Raw genomic sequence first — 20010 nt, 5'->3', positions numbered from 1 at the left:
GTTAACAAGCTGGTCTGCACCAAGACCCTGATGAACTGTTTTGTGTTTCCTGACAGCACACCAAACCAACAGTGTCCCACTATGCCCTACTCTTGGACTACAAGGAGGGAGGCCAAGCTGACTCCTGAGGAGGAAGAGATGTTTAAATAAAAAAATAATCAAAGAAAATTCAAAAGAACTATCATGAAAAGAAAAACAATGCTAAAATCAGCAGTCTTCTGGAGGAGCAGTTCCAGCAGGGCAAGCTCCTTCCTTTATTGCCTCAAGATCAGGCCAGTGTGGCAGAGCATATGGTTATGTGCTAGAAGGCAAGGAACTGGAGTTCTCAGGAATACTAAAGCCGGGAAAGGCAAATAAGTCACCATTCATAGCTCCTGTAATAAAGGTGTTTACTGTTTTGTGTTGAGAGAAAGAGAGAATATGGTAGGATTCTGTCCTCCTCTTGTTGCTTCCCCTTCTTTCTCTTCTTTCCCCTTCCTTCCTTCGCCCTTTCTCTCCCAACACAATGAGATAGACAGGTATCTACCAACAAGCATGTTTCTGCATTCCAAGGTATTCTTACTTGGCACAAGCACAAGGCACTTGTGTCAAGAAACCATGGATTAAAACCCATGAAACCATGAAACATCTTTTTTCATCTTTTTTTCTTTTAAGTTTACTTTTCCCAGGTATTTTGTTGAAGCAATATAAAACTGACCAAAACAGCTTAGAAAGAGGAGAGATGAGGCATATAACATCACCCACCCTGAAAACTCATTGACCATCAGGAAGAGAGGATGGAAAGATTTTCAAAGTTAGAAGAGAGGTCAGGAAGGACCAGAGTAAAACATGCCATTGGGACATGAAAGGATGGCTGTACTCATGAACTCATGAGTGGTTGGCTGCATAAGTCCTGCACAAGACTAAACCACTCAACATACTAGCATGAAGTAGTAGCAAGACTCAACTAGGGAGCTTTTTACAGTGGATGCTTCTTGGAGATGGAGAGTCAGTTTTGTAAAGGTTATGGCTCCTTGTAGGCTAATCATTCTCCAGTGGATGCCTCTGTATCCAGGAGTGACATTCAGCATTGGAATAATTGGATATGAAGTTGGGTGGTGGTGGAGAGGCAGAAAACCGATCTATGAAGATCTAGGGTTTGTGTGTGAGGTGAATATGATCAAAATATGCTTTGTGAAATTCTCACATAATTATTGAGAAATAGTCTTTAAAGGTGATTTATTTCTTCTCGTAGTTCTGGAGACTCCAGTCCATTTTTGGCAGACCCATTGCTTCTTGGCCGGAGATGAGGCAGGGCAACATAGTGGAGTGCATGGCAGTGGGAAATGCTCATCTTGTGGTGGTCAGGAAATGGACATAAGAGTAGACCATGATCCCAGTGATCATAAACTTCCCACCAGACCCCGTCTCTTACAGTTTTTATTACCTCCCAACAGTGGCAGGGGATTTGACACTCCTGCCTTTGGGGATACTACAGATCTAAACTGCAGCAGGGCCTTGACTCTTAGAGCTTGTCTCTGCCATTCCCTCCCCCTCCCCCCTTTTAAAGTGGTGGATCTTCTGTATGTCGACTGCCATGGTTCGCACTACTGCTCATCTAGGGGACATTTGCCAAAATAAACTAGTGCAGCAAGCACAAGTGTGTGACTCAACAGTTTTTTCCACCTTTATAATGTGGACAGGAATTCAAAACTCATACCACATCCATTTGTAAAATGTTTTATTGTTGCCTGAGGGATTCCGTTCCGCCATTTTTACCTGGAAACATTCCCCCACTCTCTGTGGTGCCCCGGAGATGAGGATGCAGAGCGGGTTTCCTTTCATGGCTCTAATTTCAAAAGCAGAGGGGTTAACATTTCATTCTTGCTGGTAAAGCCACGGTATTAAAAGCCAGTATATTTCACCTCTAAGTGTATCCCACAAAGACTAACCAATCAAGATTTGGTGGGGATATCATGAGTATAAATAAAATAAACATTTCACCCTAAGGTTGCTTGCTAATGAGTCCCTTTGTCATCTTATCCAGCCACGAATGATGGCGAATCCACACAGCTTCTCATGTGGATCCTAAGTGAAGTCACTCGAAACATTCAGTGTCAGACTCCTCTGGTAATATATGATAATATATGAATCCAGAACCAAAATTTTCTTTTACTTTTCTCCTTTCTTTCTCAGTACTGAAGATCAAATCTTGGCCTTGTGCATGCTAGGTAAGTGCCCCAGACCTTATTTTCATTTCTCAGTTGAGACAGGGCCTCTGAATTGTTAGGTTGGTTGGAAGGCATCCTTTCCCTCAGCCTCCTATGCATCTGCATTCAAAGACTGATGATGTTTAATCTTCTTTTGGTCTGGGTTTTGCTTTTACCAACAGCCATTCTCCTATCAATAATAGAATGTAGTTCTTTTAATGCACCCTTGTTTCTTCCCCCAAAGAGCAATTATTTTCAATTGATAGCAGATTTTTTCATGTATCTTATATTTTTGTATAGCATACTATGACTATAACATTTTTCCAATAGTATTTTTACATATTTCTTTGCTCCTTTTTGACCTGCACTCATTCCTCAATTACTATAACCACCCCCCAACATGGGGGAGACTGTCTCTCCCTTTACCTTCCTAATATAATTCATTTAGATTTTATTATTCTCGTTTCCTTGATACATTAGCTCATCTTTCAGAAGGTTCTATGTGAAAGTACATTTTTTTTTGTGAAAGTACATTATTTAGCCTTTATTTTGCCTTCTTTTGAGACAAAGTCTCAAGTCCCTCACAGTTCTTGATTTTATTGTATAGGTGAGGATGGCCTTGAACTTCTGATCTTCCTGCATCCCAACCTCCACAGTGCTGGAATGGCAGGCTTGTGTCTCTATGCCCAGCTTAGTTAGCAATAGCTTTTAAGAAATTTTTATTTTCCTGTATTTTTGGCCCCACGTGTTTCCCTCCCTCCCTCCCTCCCTCCCTCCCTCCCTCCCTCCCTCCCTCCCTCCCTCCCTCCCTCCCTCCCTCCCTTCCCTCCCTTCCCTCCCTTCCCTCCCTTCCTTCGATTGTGCTGAGGATCAAACCCAGGGCCTTGCACATGATTGATAAGCATTAAGCTATGTGTTCAGTTTTCTATCTCGTCTCAAATGTTTTCCTTGCCTCAGAAACACTGACAAATGAAGACACCTGTTTTTCTGCCCATGTCTGAGGGTGGAGCATGACAGAAGTAATGTTTAAGTTCTTATATGGAGCTGAAGCCAACTGTGAGCTGAGGACATGAGTGATCTGACACTGTTAGTCTCACTAGGCCTCTTTCTGTGGTTGTTTCTCAGCTAAGAGGTCTGTTTTACCTTCCCTGGATGATAGAGGTCATGGTAAGGAAGAACAGTCACTTGGCTCTTGGTACTAGAGAAGACAGGGAAGCTCTCATGGTATCCACAAGTATTTCTTAATTAGTATTTCTTCTTCCTGTAGTAGCAATTTTGGAATTTTGGTTTAAAAAACACAGAAATGTTATAAGAATATGTTTTAATTTTAATCCCAGGGATATGATGCAGTTTCAGAGTGTCCACAGCAGCTGACTATGACTTGCCTCATGCTCTAGCAGGAGCATGGTTTTGCCAGTGGCAGATAGTTTCTGTGATTGTGTGGCATTTGGAATTCTGAGGACTTTTCAGAAGTTATATAAATGCTAAGGCCCTGAAAGATGAGGTGGGTTGTGGGTTGGTAGTTGGCCATTTAAGGGAGCTGGTTGCCACTTGTTAGTAGTCATGCTCAAAGAAAAAAGAGGAAAATAAATACCTCCCTCCCTCCCTCTATTCTTCTTTCTCTCCTATGTAGTGACAGGGGGTGAAACTGGGGGGGGGTAAAGGGTGGGAAGCAAAAGAAACACAAAGCAGCAAAAGACAGCTATATATGTTCCTGCTTCCCAAGGCCCTGTGCTGCCACAAGTCTGTCTGTCTCATTCTTTTCTTTCTTTCTTTCTTTCTTTCTTTCTTTCTTTCTTTCTTTCTTTCTTTCTTTCTTTCTTTCAATAGATTTATTTATTTATCTGTACGTATATGAATACACCATTGCTCTCCTCAGACAGACCAGAAGTGGGCATCAGATCCCATTATAGATGGTTATGAGCTACCATGAGGTTGCTGGGAATTGAACTCAGGATCTCTGGAAGAGGAGTTAGTGCTCTTAACTGCTGAGCCATCTCTCCAGCACTCCACAAATCTTATTTCTTTCAACTTTTTCCTTCTATTTGTTAGCGTCTTTCCTCTATACACATGCTGTCTATTTCACCATTTTTTTTCTGCTCTAGAATCTAGAATATTGATTCTATCTTCTCCATTCCTTTAGTGCCATAGATTTGTCATTTAAAATAAGCAAACAAATGATTTTCTGTCATCCTAGTAGAAATTTTGTGGGGAATAGAGAACAAAAGCTTCCATTCTTAACAAAAAGTAAATGTAAAATATTACTTATACTTTTATATTCTCTGAAATTCTGTTTAAATATTTAATATGAAATTGAATTGATGTAGCATCCATTAAAATACTAAAATTATACTTTCCTTCTATTTAGTTTCATAACTAAAATTTTGATGTTGTATAATTTTTATACTTCCTTCATAAATGGAGTTTGATATGGGAAACTCAACAGCAAATAATAGAGTAGCGTGGTAATTAACAGAGCACAATAGGATGCTATACCTTGGGTTCTGAAGCATTTTGTTGTAGAAACACTGAGAGCTTGAATCCACCACTCAACAGCAGAACAGAACCTAATTCCTTGGACATCCATAAGAACGTTATGATAAATCATATTGCATTTAGATGAAAGCATGTCTGAATGAAGGACAGATCTATAACACTCAAAACTGTCTGCCCCATGGATAATATACAGCAAAGTTGGGTTCTCTTTCCTGGTACAAGAAGGAAGAGGAACTGTGGTAGCTTCTGTTTTAGGAGGCAGGAAAAGCTAAGACCCTTGAGTGTCCTCAGCATTTCTCAGGAGCCCATATTTATTTCTGTGGAATTTACATTTCTTCTGTACAGTAAAGAATTCAGGAAAATGAGTCTTGAAGAGAAATGGTTTGTAAACATAAAAAGAAAAAAAAGAGTGAGAATGCTAATATGAAAGACATATTATTGAAGGGGGCAATAGTGGGATAACTGATCACCTCAAGAAGTAATATCCAGAGGTGATTGTCTTAGTTAGGGTTTCCACTGCTGTGAAGAGGCAGCATGACCAAGGCAACTCTTAGAAAGGACAGTGTTCAATTGGAGTTGGCTTAGAGTTTCAGAAGTTCAGTCCATTATCATCATGGTACAAGCATGGCGTCATGCAGAATGCTTGGTGCTAAAGGAGATGAGAGTTCTATATCTTGATCTGAAGGAAACCAGGAGGTGACTGTCTTCCACAAGCAGCCAGGAAGAGGATCTCTTTCACACTGGTTGGAGCTTGAGCAGTAGGAGACCTCAAAGCCCATCTACATAGTGACAAACTTCCTCCAACAAGGAGACACCTCCTTCAATAAGACCATACCTCCTAAAAATGGAACTTTCCATGGGCCAGGCATGTTTAAATCACCAAATCACCACAAGGGCTATGAGATTCTCTCTCTCTCTCTCTCTCTCTCTCTCTCTCTCTCTCTCTCTCTCCATGTGTATTCTGCATGCTTGTGTGCACTTGTGTGTAAGTGCACATGTAACTGTTTGCACATGCATGTGAAGGACTGAGGTCAAACCTGGGTGTTATTACTTGGACACTGCCCATCTTGTTTTTTGAGATGGAGTTTCTCATTGACTTGGGACTTGCCAGCTAGGTTCTGCTGGCTGATTGGAGTGCTCCACTGACACACCTGTTGCTACTTCCCCCGTTCTGGGATTATAAGCACATGTCACCAGGCTCTGGTGAAACACAGGCTTTGAGATATGTTCCCAGCCCCGGATCTCCTTTCCTTATAGCCTAACTATGGTCACTCATTAGAACTCTTGTTGGGGCAAAGGAAAGATAAATGAAAGTAGAAGAAATCTGAACTATTATTCCCTTTAGGTGCTGGCTGAAAACTTTGAAGTTAGGTAAAGTGTAATGAAAGTGAACTTTCTTCATCACCAGTAAGATTTAATTAAATCTGCTCTATCTAGTCATCAATATTGGAGATAATTAGAAATTGGCTACATGGCAATTCAAAGGGATGGTATATCATTTAAATAAATGGTCTACATCTGGATGTTTTTATTCCATTAATAAAATAAAATGTTTCCACACCACTCTCAAAATGCCCCCACAAATCAGTCATTATCCCAGTATTTCTTCCTCCCTGCCCCCTACTCTATCCATCCTGTTTCCAACCCCACCTGCTCCCATTCCACTCATGAAACCTGTTCTATTTCCCCTTCCCAGGAGATCCTTGCATCTGCCCTCAATCTCTCCTTGATACTTAGTCTTTCTGTGTCTGTTGAGTGTAGCATGATTGTCTTTTAGTTTACAGCTCATGTCTACTTATAGGTGAGTACTTAGGTTTGTCTTTGTGGGTCTAGGTTGCCTCACTCAGGATGACTTTTTAAGTTCCATATATTTATCTGCAAATTTCATGATGTTGTTTTTTTTTCAATAGCTAAGTCATACTCCATTGTATAAATGTACCACATTTTCTCCATCCATTCTTCAGTTAAGGGACACATAGGTTGTTTCTAGTTTCTGGTTATTAAAAATAAATCTGCTAATAACATAGTCATTGTGGTATGATGGAGTGTATATGCCTAGGAGTGGTATAGCTGGGTATTGAGGTAGATAAATTCCCTTTTTTTTTCAGCAACTGCCACATTGACTTCCAAAGTGGTTATATAAGTTGTACTCCCACCATCAGTGGAGAGGTGTTCTCCTAGCTCCACATCCTAGTCAGCATGGGTTTTCATTTGTAGTTTTGATCTTAGCCATTCTGACAGGTATAAGATGGAATCTCAAAAGTAGTTTTGATTTGTATTTCCCTGATGGCTAAGGATGTTCAACTTTTCTTTAAGTGGTTTTGGCCATTTAAGATTTGCAATGGAAACTCCACAGAATCTATGAGAGTAACACTACACTAGCAAAGACTCACAGTAATGGGGAGCATGGCGCCTGAACTGCCCATCTTCTGCAACCAGGAAGTGAAGGAATTAGGACCCCAACCTGGCCACAGAACCTTTGACCTATATTTGTCCTGCCTGCAGAGTGTTCTGAGATCTGAGCCTAGTAGAATAGTCATCAAAGAGACCAGAGACTTCATTCAGTAACCGATGGTAGCAAGTATAGAGTCCCACAGCCAAACAGTAGGCAAAGCTCAGAGAGGGAGAGAAAGGATCCGAGGAACCAGAGGGTCAGTGACACCACAAGAACACAGCCCACAGAATCAACTGACTATGACCACAATGATATGACTTATGGGGCTCACAGAAATCAGGGAGCTTGTAGGAGTCTGATCCAGGTCCTCTGTATACATGTTATAGGTGCATAGCTTGGTGTTCTTGATGGGACCCTAACAATGGGAGAGGGGGGTGTTCCTGACTCTTTTTTCTACTTACAGAACTCTTTTCCTCTTATGGGTTGCCTTGTCCAGACTTGATGTGCCGGTATGCGCCTGGTCTTATTGTAGCTTGTTAGGCAGGGTTTGGTTGATGTCCCTGGGAGGACTGCTCTTTTCTAAGGGGAGGTGAAAGGGATAGACTGGGTGGGGGAAGGGAAACTGTGGTTGTGATGTAATATATGAGAGAAGAATAAAAAAGAAAAGAAAAAAAGGAAAGAAAATAAAATGTTGGACCTAGTTAAAAACTTGGATCACTTTCAAAATTTTGAGTTTGTAAAATTTTAGTAGGCAGTGGTAGGAAAGCAGAAAGATCAGCAAAGGAATTAGTTACCAGGCACTGAGACTTCATTTAAACAGGAAATAATACACCGTTTTGAACAGAAAGGAAGACATCTGGGTTGGTCCTGTTCAAAATTTCAAAATTCACAGCTAGAATTGCAACCTCAGTTGGAGCTACTCAATTTTGATAGAAATCACAGAAGGGTTTTCATGCCATAAAACTTTGTGACTACAACAAAAGGTTTGAAAATGATTCTCCTCTGCAGCTTATAAAATGATAAAAAAAATTACTTAGGAGAAAACTTTAACAAATCCATGTTGATATGCCGTTCTGCTTCTTGTACCGTCTCTGACTCCTCATCCCTTAGCCCTCAACGTGACTCTTGATCTGGGGGTGTTGCGTGGCCAGGTGTGGTTTGTGCCTGTCTTTTGTTCAAAGCAGCCTCTTCTTTCATCAACTCATCCAGCATCATTTCTGGTCTCAGTGTCCCATGATGCTCTGCGTCCCATTTCAACAACCACATCCTCATCATGACATGAGCATCCTAACTGTGGCCACTCTCACTGCCACTGCTGAGACTGATCACAATTCATGGGTTTAAAGTATCACCACCAGCTGTATCCCTACAGCTAAAATACAGCTGCCGCTCCTGATCCGATTACACAGGGCACATCCCTACAAGGCCAGGACAAGAGGCGCTCCCTCTTCACCATGCTTCTCAAGTGCTTCTCAAGTCCTTTGCTGTCTCTGGGACTGCGTGATTTGTTTTTTAATTACAGAACCACAGTTTTTAAATGACACATAAAATCAACAGAATTTCTGCTGAAATTTCTACCATCTGGCATTGTCTCCCCCACTCTGTTGAAGTCATCAATTTCAGTGTCTCTTCTGGGCTTTGCTTCCAAATGTCTTTCTAAATCTGAACCACAGGGCTTGCTAGTGAACTGCTGGTGTCTCTTAGACTCAGGATCAGAGCACAGCTTATCTAACTGCTGTAGCACAGTGCGATCCTGATTTTTTTTTTCATGATGTCTATCATAGATAAAACAAAGATTGTTTTTCTTCTTCCTGGAGCATTTTCCTACAGCAAATTCTTTCTCTTTCCCCCAAAGTGTTTTAGTCTTTCCAATGCTGGCTTGTGTGGGGGTTCACTGTGGGTAAAGCACTATGCCACCAGCTATTCCCTTTACATGTTCTGAAGCTGTCATCTGACTACCTGAGGTTTCTTAGATCCTTTTGAGATAATGAAAATGAATTTATGATTGTCATTCCTGTCCAGGTAATTTTTTCACTCTTTATTTTTTTCTAATATTGTACCATGATTTTTTTTTCAAACAGAGATAAATGGAAAGCCGATTACAGTGGATACTGTGTACCTGTCAGCTAGATTATGTCACTAATATTACCACACTTGGTTTGTCATATATGTATATATGTATATGTTTATCCTTCTCTCTGGCTCTTCCACCGTCTAACCTTTTGGTGGGTGCTTCCAAATGCATTTATGTACCAATAGGCTTCTTTCTTGGTTCTCTTTGAGTCTGTAATGCGTCTTTGTCTTTGTCACTAACCATTTCACAATGATGAATGTGTTATTTATGCTGAGTGGGAATTGATGAGACTATTAAAATCAATCTCCCCAGCATTCTGTTGGAACTCATAATCCTAACTTCTGTCTTTTGAATTCTCTTGCTTCTTTAAAAAAAATCTTTCCATTGTCATTCAACATTCTATAAGTTTTCTTCAGATCTACCTCCCAGTTTATGAATGTTTCTCTTTACTTAAGTTTAATTTTAATCTACATAACTCATTAAATAAGTTTTTCATTTTGTATGTATATTCAATGCAATAGAATATAACCTTTGAATTTATGCAACATAATTTTGATAGAATTTTGGTGATCTTGTTAGATTTCCTCCTTTCATTTTTTATTAAATATATTTAGTCGTTTATATCTGATAGTTTCTGTATCTATAATCTTGTTTGTATAACTCTAGACTATAGAGAGAATTTTTCCTGCTGACACATTCTCATAGTAACTTGTTTCGTTTATTGGGGAATGCCCTCTGATTGGGCACACCCATGTGACCTTTGAATGTCCTCTGTGTTAAGTATACCCTCTAGATCAGGCATTCATTTGCCTCTGTTGGGCATCAGGGCACTATCATCAAAGAACATTTAAACTAGAATCTTAGTTTAGAGCTTTTGTTTGCTTGCTCGCATTTGACAACATATGTACTATGAATTTAGATCCCTATCTTTGTCATCGGTGAGAGTAGCTTTAGATTAGGAATATTGAGACAGAAAGTGGGTGTGTTAATGTTCTTGCTACCTTTCATCAATTTCTGAGGAAACTGATCCTCAGAATCCTGGTTTTTAAGTTGCTATCTATGATTGGCTGCTATCTTTCTAAGTTTAGGATGTATCTCCTGGAGAGGTACTGGTTCCCAATTTGTTTTTAATCTAGAATGATTTGTGAATTTTTATTATTTTTTGTATTTGATGACTTACCTTAATTTCCTGATAACTTCACTATTATTAACATTATGATTTATTAAATTCAGTTAATATTTTATTTGTGTTATTCTTAAAGAAAATATGAATATTGTTGGAAAGACACATGCATACTATACTTTGAAAACCAAAATAAGTTAGCCAGCACCATAATACAATTTTAGGTGAAAACCTTTATGGATATAGTTTTCTAGTTGGATTATTTCAGAGTATGGGAAAAACTGGTGTAGTTAAACAACATTAATGGAAAAAAGAATAGAAAGATGGAAGAATTTTCATCATAAGCTATTTTCTATATGCCAAGCCAATGTAAAAGTCTCTATTTCTTGCCTCTAGGTTTTTATATGTATCACAAAATGAATATTGCTAATTATAGATTTCTAGATTTTTAAAGCTTTGGTGAGATAACATAAAATACTCTATGTGAGATTTAATGAACAGTGCCAAATAAGTGTAGGTTAGAGTTAACCTAGAGCTTCCTTTTAAGACTGAAAAGGAAGCTGGAGCGATGGCACTTATTGCTCTTGCAGCAGACTAGGGTTTGATTCTTTACACCTACATGGTGGCTCACAGACACCCATGGCTCCAGTTCCAGGTAATCCAATGCCCTCTGACTTCTGGAGGCATCAGGCATGCACGTGGAATACATACACACAGATGGAACATTTATATACTCAATAAAGTAAGTATGCTAAAAATGACTTAAAATTTTAAGCCTTTAATCAACGTATAATAAATATACAAATTATGATATTCATTGTAACCTTTCCATTTGTGTATAATAGTGTGTAGAGATGAAGTTAAGATGATTTGTATAGCTATCTCAAACATTTATAATTTCTCCATAGTTAAAAAAAGACATTGATAATCTGCTTTACCACCCTCATCGTGGCAAAGGGAAGGGGGAATGGGGTGGAAGGTTGGTGGAGGGGAAATCACAAAGGGGGATATCATTTGAAACATAAAGAATAAAATGATCAATAAAATAAACTGTTAAAATTAAGTTCTCAGCTTTAAAAATACTATTTTTGATTATATAATATCAAAAATTTGCATCCGTCAATTCGGAATCAGAGTATAGCTGATGGATCTTAAGACTCAGATATATTTCCTTCTTCTAGCTTTAAAGGCACACTTTTATAAGACTTTTGATTGTATTCACGGCTGGTGCAGGTAAAAGATGTGCTGATATTAGAAAGTCATTTTAAATCTGAAAAAAATGTTTAAAAATTTTGTCAAATGGTAAATAAAAAAACGATCTGAAGTAATTGTAATATACCTTGTACTATTTAGATATATTTGTAAAACAATACTTGGAACAAAATGAATCTTGTTGTATGTCTGAACTGTTAGAAAAACTGTATTGAAGTTAAATGAACAGCAGGAAAGAAAACAATCTGATCGGCTAGCTATTTTGAAATATACAATTACTAGTTGTCATGCTTATCTATTCTGCTGTACTACAGGGTACTCCTATTCTGTCTACCCAGATGTTAACCTCTCTTCTCCCAAGTGTTTTGCAGTCTCTGGTAAGCATTATTCTCCTTGTTCCTCTGTGGAACTCACTTCTTCCAATAAGAGCACACCTGACATTTGTCTCTCTGTGCCCGTGTCTGAGTTCACTTACTACACTGCTTTCTAGTTTTATCTATGTAATCACAAACTACAGAATTCCGTTCTTTTGTGGCTAAATAACAAGATTTGCATATAATAGCACTTTTTTTTGGCCTGTGCACCTGCTGATGCATTTAGGTTTGTATTTAGGTTTGATTCTGTGTATTGGCTGTTGTGAAAAAGCCTGTGGTGAACATGAGACGGTAGATGTCTCTTTAATATCCTGATTTTAACACACATACACAAACACACATACACAAACACACATACACAAACACACATACACACACACACACACACACACACACACACACACTCAGAAGTGATAATACCAGATCACATAGCCTAATAGGACTTAATAGGTGTTACCTAGAATTTTCTTGGAGACATACTCAATGCCATTGTACATATAACAGGATCAAAGTGAAGTGTTAGACTCCAGCTAATGGAATGGCAAAAGGCAAATGGGAAATGGCAAAAAGGGCAAAGGAAATCACATTGAAGAAAATATTCTGATGGTTGTTGCTTCAATAACGATCTCAATGAATTTCCAAAAGATTTCTCAAGAAAGTTCCAAGATCTTTGAATAACTCAAAAATATTCAACTCTGATAGATTCTGTAAATGATTATTTTTTTATTCTTAATAGCTGCTATTTTCAAACTGTGGTAAATTTGTAATGCTCCTTTGAACTTATAGCCAAAGACAAGCTGTCTGGATTTCGTGCCTGCATTCATTTGATTTGTTAAATAGAAGTAGATTCTTTACAGGGTGGGTTTTAACTATGGAAGAGCAGGAGAATGCCCTGGGGTCATTTGCACACATAGTCTGGATGTCCCTGAAAGTCACTGAGTTTGTTCAGTTGTAGAGACTGAGACTTGTCTCAGTCAGGGTGATCCTGGATTATCTTTGATGTTTCCTGGGTGGGAAGATTCCTAACACAGGAATGTCTTCCAGCTGTTTTAAACTGAGAATTTAGTTCACTTTTATGATTGATGCAGCTAGTGGCCACTAAAACTAATGAATACAAACCTGAATGAAGTACAAAAACTTGACAAAAAAAAATCCAGGTACTGTTGTCCTGTGAGTCACAAGCAGAAAAAGATGCTAAGGGCGTCTGTTTGTTAACAGAGATTTTGGCTAAGGAGAGGAATGGCCTCTTCGAGGTCTCTCTGTGAGGGGCCTAAGGCCCCTGGCCTGCTCCCCAGGCTACATGACCAAGGTTATGGGAAGAACCGCTCTCAGCACAAGCATTTTCAAGATGCTGCTGAGATATAAATGGATGTGTGTCAAAAAAGGACAGTGGAGCAAAGGGATCAAATGAAACCAGGCATTCTTACCAACAGCTGAGACAGAGGAGCAGTGATATTGAAAGAACAGCTGGAGAAAGGTAATTGTGGCCTTACCACTAATCCCTTTGCCTCTGAGCATACAAATATGAGAGAATAAGTTAGCATAACCATTATGTGACATTATGCACCCTTTTAACAATTACATACCTAAATTACTAACATTAGATTGACTAATGAGTATATTTAGTTTCTGATTACACAAAGGACAAAGAGACTGCTTTTAATTATGTATGGTTTTGTTATGAAAATAACAATAATTATTCTTTTATTTATTTGAGAAAAATACTGGCCATAAAAGATACTAGTTATTATACGATTATATTAACTTTCCTATCAAGAACATGTTTGTAATATTGATCAGGAGTTGCATTCAGTAGAGTCTAGCAAGCACTGTGTGCTTTGAAATGAGATATGTTTCTTCTAGAATATATTGCATACTAAACAAGGTTCAACTCTTCATGGAAAGTAGAATTCCTAGCCTTGAACTCAAGTATTAGATGATTCCATTGACAGATAGTAATTGTACATTTTCATGGGATGCCCTGTGAGTTTGGATGCATTTTTACATGATATAATGTTCAATTACCATGGTCTCATTATCCATCATGTCAAACATCTCAAATCTCATTTTAGTTCTTTTGACTTACATAATTTAATGCACCTGTCCTTTTGTATAACAGAGCACTGACACTCCTCCCATCTGGCTGAGATGTAACCTCCACAGAAAATAGAGGAAGGGTTTTGCTTTTAAAACAGAGTTTACTCCATTGGGCAAATGTTCATACTCTGACATTATGAATCCTCTGAAATGTCTAAAATTTCAAGAAGGTCGGGGTGGGGGAGTGGGAGCTTCTGGATGTTGGTGTTGTTCTTTGTCTACGGCAAAGACACACAGCTTTCAGCAGATCCTCAAGGGGCTCTGATTAAGGACTCCCACCTAGGATAATGATAGCTTCACAGGGGAGCTTTTTCTATGAATACAGCAGATTAGTCATATTTCTGAGTGTTTTCTAGTGCCCATAGACCTAAATATTCAAATGTTTGACAAAACAAAATGAGTGGTTCCATTAAAGTTTCAAAAACAGTATTATAACAGTTTTTGAGGAATCTAGCATTTTATAACATACAAAACCTGTGGCTTGTTTTTATGTGACATGAATGACTTAGATGTGTGATTTCATTTGACTTTATATCCCAAGTCTCAGAATTTGTTTAATTTTCACTTTGTCATTTTCCAAGTTTTCACATCCACAGCCATTTGACAGTGTCTAGAATTAGTAATTAAGTTATGAGGTGATTAAAACTTTAGGATAGCATCCAAACAATATGTTTCCCCTCCCTCTCTCCGTATTCCCCCCTCCTTCCTACCTTCCTCCCTCCCTTCTCCATCCTCTTCTCTTTCCTCCCTTCCTACTTCTCTCCCTCCAATCTCTTTTCTTTCTTCCTTCTTTCCTTTTGTTCTTTTTACCTTTTTAGTACACTAAAACTAGTATGTTGTATAGGGAATGTTATATAACATTTAAAATAATAGCAACAATGGCCATAATTAATATATCTTGAATATCCCAATTTTTAAATTTATTACTTGTAATGTGTTTTTCTAAAGTGTAGAAAAAAAAAATAAAGTCTCCTTCCTAATGAAACAGGAAAAAGAAATAACTGTCCTCATTAAACTAACATCTGATCTCCTGTAGTCCTGACTTTCATTTTGAAGCATTAATAACTTGTCATTTATTGAAATACTTTGAATAGCATAAGGCCTTGATTGACTGCAGGGTTGTAACTCAGTCACCAGCTTCTTCTGACATCACATCCCTAGGGGTGTGGCTGAGGCCTTAGGAATGGCAGCAAAGTCCCAAGCCTGAATTACAGCTTTGTTACTCAATCCAATCCAGGCTTTGTTATTTATAGTACATAGAAACAGAGTTCGAACTTTCCAAAAGAGGAAAACAATAAATCAAGCTAACAAGATGACCGGCTCTAATATTAAAATATAAAGCTCTATGATGTAGAGGGAGAAAAATTAATGAGGATGTGACGTGAGGTTATTAAAGGTGTGATGGGCAGGAGATGGGATGGATTATGGGCAAATGAAATGAAGTATTTCACTAGAAGGCAGTCGAGTGCTATGGAAGTTATTAAATGACCAGTCAACAGAGCCAGTCCTGTTACCATAGTGACCTAATACAAATGGACTTTCTTTGAACGCCCTTGCACAGAAAGCTCCTGTCTTGCTATGGGTCACACAGTAAGAATAGGATGCAAATACTGTTGAGTTATTTCATCATTATTGATGTTGCTCACAGCATTTGCCACCTGAGATGGGTAGCCATGATGCTGGGGGAAGTCTGAAAACAAGATGAGTGAAGATGGTTTGGGGGTGGCCACCAAATCCTAAGTTTGTCATTTAAAGGTTATAATATGGGTGTAAGGAAGACTGTGTTCTTCATTGAGGTGGTGCAGGAATTAAAAAATGGATTAGTGACCATAGAGGATGTTGGATGACTGGCTTCTGTCACTGGTAACAGAGTTAGCACTAAAACCAATTTCTCAGTGTACAGCCTTTAACCTCTCTGTGTTGTTTCTGAAATCCACCTACGCACTCGCTCTTCCTCTCTCCCTCATCGTCCAGTCAAAACTTTAAGCCTCATTTCCTGTCTAGCAGTTAATAAAAAAAAAGTGGTGCCACCCTTACAGCCTTCCCCAGACCACCTTCCCATTCCTTTAGATTTATAAGCCTTTGTCTTAGAGTTAGTTTTCTCACCTTTGTTTAACATTTGTCAGCTTTTTAGACCAGGGAAATTGAAATGTTCAGAAGGCTACAATAGATATGCCATATAATGACTGAGAAATCACTTGTTAAAGTTCAGATTCCTGTGACAATGTCAGTAGAACTACTAGGAAATGAAGAAAGGTAAGCTTTTAAGAAAACAACTAAATATAGTCTCTACATTATTTCAGGGCATGTGAACCTCACTAGGTTGTAGGTGGCATCTGGATCCCGTTGCTTCAGTGGCTGGCCTTAAATATAAAAGAAACCTATTGCTTTCCTAACTTCCACCTCAGGGATGGATTCAAGCAAAGATTTAGACTCTAATATAGTATGGTTGACTATGGAAATCTATATCAAAGTACCCTTGCAGTTTGGTCTTCACATGAACAGCTTAGTCTTCAAAAGCAATCTTAAGAAGCTATTTGTAGGTCTTAGTTTGCTAATGTTGTTGATAGTCAATGTGTGATGAAGCATTCTAAAAGTGTATTTTGTTGCCACAAAATATTTCATACTTTTAGTTTTCTTGGGGGAAAAGCTGGTCCGCCATAAGCCACAGTTTGCATCTACAACAATTTGCCAAGTGACTGCCATAAAAATAAAAACTGCATGGTTGAAACTAGAAATTTATTTTTTCATAGGTCTTGGGACCTGGAGTTCAAGAACAAAGTACTGCAGACTTGCTTTCTCTTGATACTGCTCTCCTTGATCTGCAGTTGCCTGTCACTTCACATGGTCTTTATACGCATAAGCCCTCACCTCATCTTCTTAGAACACTAGTCAGAATGTATCAGGTACCACCTTAAGGGTTTCATATTATTTAAAAGATCTGTTTCTAAGTCGTCTCTGAGGTAATGGGAATTAAAATGTCAACATATAAGTTCAAGGCACGTCTGCCCATGACAGTATCATAGTCTCTGTATCTTGAACAGGAAGAAATTAAGACCCAGAGAGAAATTACCTACAGTTGCACAGATAACTACTGACACAACTGCTATCAATATTTGAGCTAAGATTTAGTAGTAAGTGTGTATCTGGCTAATATTTAAACAAAAACAAATAAATTATAGTAAAGAGGAATGTGATGTAGCATTGGAAGCCACTTAATTCACATTTATTGAATAATTGGTGACTTCTACTAATTAGAGATAAGGACTTATTATAGTTTTATACCTTTAAAAATATGAGTGGAGATGATACATGGATAGAGAACTAGAACAGAGGAACTAAAGGAGAAAAAAACTGGCCACATTCTGTATGAAGAGTGATCTTAGAAGCAGTACATTGTTTATGTCTAAGGAGATCTTTCTGTCTGTTAGTTTACATATGACCATGCATATATATGTGCGCGCACACACACGCACACGCACACGCACACACACGCACACACACACACACCAGTAAGTGTAGGACTTCCCCAATAGCTTTGATTGAAAGATCTGAGAGCTACTAGCATCTAGCTACAGGGAAATCCAAATGGGTCAAAAAGGTTCCTATGAACGAAATCCACTTCTGCAGACCTTCCCATATCTCCTGGACATAAGTATTGGAGGAGTTAAACAGAGGCATAGGCCAAGACCTTGGGACCTGATTCAAACACTAGAACATGGTGGCCATTGGTAAATAAATAAAAGTAATATATGAAAAAATAATTTACTAAGCACCAAATGATATGGTCTAAAATTGCAATATGAAATGGCTCCATCATAGAAATCTTTGGCTGTATTCAAGGCAAATACAAAATCTAATCACTCTTTTACAGTAGCAAATCAAGCTCTTCTGTCAGTTACTATATTGTGTGTTTAAAATGACTATTACATCTGCCCCTAGCAGCACTGTAGGCATGGTTGCTGTGTCACATGTGCATCAGTAGGTGGCAGAGAGGAGAGAGGCTATGTCTATGCAGGGTTCTGATCTATGAACATCTGAATGGTTAGTAGCTTAACATCCCCTGAAAAAAGTGAGCTTGCATGACCACCAGATTGGTGCCAGAATGGGCTCCCGGGATGGGGAGCAAGCCAAAGACTAGAATAACTGGACCTGGGACCTTGGGCCTTGGGCATGAGTGAACCCAAGACAGATAACCCCGACAAGGGGCTACTTAGACAGGCTGGGTGAGGAGTAAGCCTGAGATGACCACCAGACTGTTGCCATGGGGCCTAGTCTGGGGGTTCAGTCTGGTGCTCTGTAGGCCAGAGAGGCACGGCAGACTAGGACTGAGATGACTCCTGTCCTGTGTCATAATGCATAGTCAGGATGTGGCACTCATGATGCCTGAGATGACCCCAGGCTCTCAGAGACCCCAGGCACCACTAAGAGGAGCAAGTCAGTGGTGGAGAAATGGAACACAGAGAGACAGAAGGATGTGGGCACAATAAAGAGAGGCAGAAGTGGAGACTCGAGGGTAGTGAGGAACACTTTGTTGTGAGTAGCGGGTGATGTCACCTGGGATTAAGGTAGGGTCCTGGCCTGTGTGGCTACGGGGGCTATATCTGGGTCTGTGGCCCTGCAGCAACAGGAGTCTGTTACAAACAAAGGCTAAACAGATATTCCTGGTTTGGGCTGCTGCCCGAGGATATGCTGATGTCTTGAAGGTTGAGTAAAACTGGCCCCACTCCTTATCTGGGCATTGTGGGAGAGCTGGTCTGAGGGTTTGAGATCAGGAAAGGTGACCCCACCCACAGTGAACTGCAGTACTTGGGAGAGTTTGCTCTATACACCACAAGGGTTTTGGGTGAGCTAGCCACAAGGATATAAGCATGGAAGAGCTGGCCCTACCATTTGTTTCCTCTACAGTGGCATGATTGAGGGAGAGATCCTCCTTTCTCTCCCCACCTCACCATATGCAGCAGGTAGGAGAACTGGACCTGGGCCCTTGGGCCTTGAGCATGAGTGAACCCAAAACAGATGACCCCTACAAGATGCCACTCAGGCAGACTGGGTGAGGAGTCATGATAGCAGGGACATGATAGCAGGAATGTTGGCCAGGATCATCACCATCTGCAGCACTTGGGAGAACAGTTGCTGTACCTCACATAGGCAGCACAGTAGAGCTGACCCTAACGGCTGGGATTCAGGTTAGTGGATCCTGAAGGTGTCAGCATGGAAGAGATGGTCTGCCATGTGGCAGTGTGGCAGTGTGGGCAAGGGTGAGGTGCCCTCCTTTATTCTCTACCCTTGCCATCTGTGGCAGGCAGGCAGGAGAGATGGCTCTGGGGTCAGGAGAACAGGAGAGCTGACCCTGCCCCTCACCTGCTGCAGCACTCAGGAGAGCAGGCCCCATACTATAATGAGAATTCTGGAATCTTGGTTTCTTAAAAGAATACAGAAATATTATAAGAATGTGTTTTCATTTTGATTCCAGGTGTGGGGATATGGGGCTGCTTTGGACTGTCTAAAGCAGGCGACTATGATTTGCCTCATGCTTTAGCAGAGGCATGGTTTTGCCAGCTGCAGATAGATTCTGTGATTGTATGACATTTGTACCTCTGGGAACTTTTCAGAGGGTATATCAATTCTAGGGCTGATAGGCAGGGTTGGTGGTTGTTGCTCATTCAGGGAGGTTGGTTATAGTTTGTTAGTAGCTGTGGTCAAAGAAGAAACTAAAGGAAAGAAATTAGATTTTTTTTTTTAAATGTTTTTTTTTCCTAATTCCCCTCTCCTCTCTATCTTTGTTTCTCTCCTATCCAGCATTAGGAGATAAAATTTGGGGGATAAAGGGTAGGAAAAGAAGTTCCCACAAAGTGACAAAGACTAGCTAGCTATACTGCACCCTGCCTGGGCATCAGAGTAGAGCCTGCCCTTGATGTGGGAGTTGCAGGTAAGCTGCCCTGCGTGTGTGCATGTGGGAGAACCAGGCCTGACCCTTATCAACTGTGAAGTGGCATCTTGAGGGAGTGATCCCCTTCTCTCCCTTTTGCCCTCATCATCTATGGCAG

At 39.7% G+C, this 20010-nt stretch overlaps 1 non-coding gene across 1 annotated transcript; it reads left to right on the top strand.

The window, feature by feature from the left end:
• The first annotated feature begins 17891 nt into the window (after positions 1 to 17891).
• Gm23176 lies at positions 17892 to 18021 on the top strand. The gene has a single exon (XR_003948501.1). It is a non-coding gene; the product is annotated as a small nucleolar RNA SNORA17 (small nucleolar RNA).
• Positions 18022 to 20010: the final 1989 nt, after the last annotated feature.

This window comes from Mus musculus, chromosome 9, assembly GCF_000001635.26.
Source record: "Mus musculus strain C57BL/6J chromosome 9, GRCm38.p6 C57BL/6J".
NCBI lineage: Eukaryota > Metazoa > Chordata > Mammalia > Rodentia > Muridae > Mus > Mus musculus.
The sequence above is the reverse complement of the archived record's forward strand: the minus strand, read 5'-3'. Positions and strand labels throughout refer to the sequence as shown.